The sequence below is a fragment of the Helianthus annuus genome, chromosome 7, assembly GCF_002127325.2.
Source record: "Helianthus annuus cultivar XRQ/B chromosome 7, HanXRQr2.0-SUNRISE, whole genome shotgun sequence".
Taxonomy (NCBI): domain Eukaryota; kingdom Viridiplantae; phylum Streptophyta; class Magnoliopsida; order Asterales; family Asteraceae; genus Helianthus; species Helianthus annuus.
The window spans coordinates 25,961,747-25,964,628 of NC_035439.2; positions in this window are offsets into that span (position 1 = coordinate 25,961,747).

A 2,882-nucleotide genomic window follows, 5' to 3' on the forward strand; every position below is an offset into this window, starting at 1 on the left:
AATTTTGGATCAAGGAACCTTGAAGTTTTAAGTTATTTTTCCAATTTGTGAAGCCTTTTTGAGCAATAATAACTTAAAACAATGTTATGCAACTCATTTTTAACAAGATTCCTTGAACAAAACTTCAACAATCCTTACAATAGAGCTTGAAATCTCAAGCTTTAATGGAGGTTTTGGAGAAAGATGAAGAAGAAGGAAATGGATAAATGAGGAAAGGACAAGATGGTTGTTGGAACCTTCTTTTAGAACATACCTAGGATGGTAGGAGAGAAGATCCCTTCAAATCTCTGTCCCTGGATGGTCCAAATGTGTAGGATTCTTGGCTGCATTTATAGAAAACGACAGCATGCTGGACACGGCCCCGTATGCAGGCAAGATCCTGACACATTTTGTCCGTATTCTGACGTAAAGTCAGAAGGGAATCTTTTGGTGGACACGGGGGCGTGTCGGCTGGGCACGGCCCCGTGTCGAAAGGCTGATTATGAAGATTGTCTATTTTCAAGGAACTTATCCGGATCGGGCGGTTCCTTACTGGATGGGACAACCCCAAAGTGCCTAAGATACCTTAATTGCTCTAGATTAAGACGAGAATGCAAGAGGTTGTCGGTGAGGGTGATTCCTATGCTAAATGTAGGTGGACAAGTCCAGCCCTTTCCCGGGCTCTCGTTAAAGAAGGTGTATGCCGAATCGCTCAGGTCTATGTATGCATCGAACGAAGTCGATGGGGAGTCCTTCACAGCACAATCGGCACAGGGACGACTATCGTCCAAGTCCTCGCTAGAGTGGCAGGTATTGTTGGAAATAACGAGGTTGTTTTTATTTGAATGCGAACCCAACAATTCTTCTTGGTCATCGTCTTGAGATGAATTAAGGAAATCCATCTTAAGTTCTTTTAACCAATTAAGAACTAGATCTTCTAGTTGAAATAGTTCGTCGCGGATAGAATATCTGGTTGAGCGCATTCGAGGGAGAGATAAGGATTATTTTTACTTTCGCCCCTCTTAAGGCTACAGGAAAACGATGGGTCTATATAGTGGGGCTTATAGTTTAGAAAATAGCATTCTAATTCTTTATGACCGCCTCCACATAATTGACACCACGTACCATAAGAGTGCCGAACGTAAAAAATATCATTATCACTCATGTTTGTGTCAGAAATTACCAACCGTCGGGATCTTGCAGTTCTGTTTTCAGTAACTGAATCTTGGGCACGGGGGCGTGTTGAGTGGGCACGGCCCTGTGTTCAGCTTACTGTCTGACTAAAAACAGGATTGCCAGTTCCAAATGATTGGGCACGGGGCGTGTTCAGTGGGCACGGCCTGTGCTGAGTTCTGCAGAAGCTGGAAAACTAAGAAAATCCTAAAAAAATAAAAGTAAAATAGAAAAAAAATGATTATGCCGCTGATTCCTAACTTTCTTAAAATTCTTGTGTCCCCGGCAACGGCGCCAAAAACTTGATGTGCGTTAGGTGTAATATAATTTAGGTGTATATTTTAAGCCCTTTTTACACTTTTTTAGCCAAGTTTTAAATTTATAAACACGATATTCACTAACACTAAACACACATATGGGCAAGTGCACCCATCGTGGACGTAGTATAGTGTTGGTAAGATACCGAGGTCGTCCAAGGACACAAGAGCTTTTAGTACTAGTTTATCCTCAACGTCTAATCAAATCAAAATGTTAGAAAAAAGGTTTTTAAACTAGAAAAATAAAACTAACTAAAATGCTGAAAATAAAATAAAAGTAAAAACAGATAGACAAGATGAATCACTTGGATCCGACTCGTGTGTAGTATAACCTTTGATTATTTTCGCACTTTTGCACTTGTTTAAGAGATTATCTTATTTATTGTAGTAGGCGCCTCTTTTGAAGGTGACGTTACCGTCAACCCAGTAGTTTGAGTCAGCAAGGATACAATCCTAAAGGGTCGGATTATTGAAAGATAATTAATTAAGTTATTAATGCATAATGTGGTAGGCCCCTCTTTTGAAGGCGACGTTACCCTCGGCTAAGTAGTCTGAGTCAGCAGGGATACAGTCCTAAGTAGCCGGGTTAAAGTTTTAATAGTAGTTTAACTTATGAGGGGATCAAAGAGTTTGGACCCCTGCCATCCAATACCGTTAGGTATTGAAGGAGGTCCTACTAAATTTGACCCAGGTCCTTTGCAGGATCTATACACTGAACAATGGCAAGACTCTTACCAAACCGTTCCCTTAACCCCCGACCAGGTAGCCAACATACCTCCATATAGACCGTGGAGATATGAATGGTGAAAATCTTTTATTTTATATACATAGTAAAATAATGCCAAGACACCACGGGCAAACGATAAGGAAGAATCACCTTCAACATAAGAAACTAGTAATTAAAGTCATTAATACAAAACTAATTAAAAAGTGCAAAATATTAAAAATAAAAAGTATTATACTAAACACTTGTCTTCACCAAGTGATGTAAGAGACTTAGGCAAACATGGCCTTTGATTGTCAAGAACTCTTACGATCAATCTTGGATCCCGAGATGACTCACACACTCTATGATGGACAATGGATGATGGTGGTGGATGATGGTGTTGTGATGGTGGTGGGTGGTGGGTGAAGTGTGAGAGAGGTGGTGTGCCAAGGGATGAGTTGCAAGAGCTCCAAGCACTCCTATTTATAGGCTGAACAGAAGCCTGGGCACGGCCCCGTGTCCACTGGGCACGGCCCCGTGTCCATCCGAGTCTCTCTTTTCATTAATTGCAATTCGCAATTTCATTAAATGCGTCTGCAACAGTTGACCACGCCCCCGTGTCCGCTGAGCACGACCCCGTGGTGGGCAGAAGAAGCTTCTATTACTTTGTCTTTTCTGCTGACACTTGGGCACGCCCCCGTGCTCAC